The following is a 314-nucleotide window of genomic DNA, read 5'->3' on the forward strand; positions in this document are numbered from 1 at the left end:
CGCCCAGGGGGGCCTCCGCCATGAGCCCTCGGAGGCCCCCCAGTTGCCACTGCCAGATCCAGTGAGTGCAAGGCTTTTTTTCTTTTCTTTTCTTTTTTTAAAGCCCCACGCTCACCAAATGCACAAACAGCGATTGGGGCCTCTGGACGCTTGTGGCAGAGCCAGCCCCCCCCGCCCTCTCAGCAACAGGATACAGTGGGGGGCAGCAGGGATCATCCCCCTTGCCTGGTGCCTGTATGACAACTACCCGATGGTGCAGATACAATGCGGCTTGGCAGGGCACCACGCGCTGTCTGGGAGCTAGGAACCCAGTG

This window comes from Alligator sinensis, unplaced genomic scaffold, assembly GCF_000455745.1.
Source record: "Alligator sinensis unplaced genomic scaffold, ASM45574v1 scaffold1933_1, whole genome shotgun sequence".
Taxonomy (NCBI): Eukaryota; Metazoa; Chordata; order Crocodylia; family Alligatoridae; genus Alligator; species Alligator sinensis.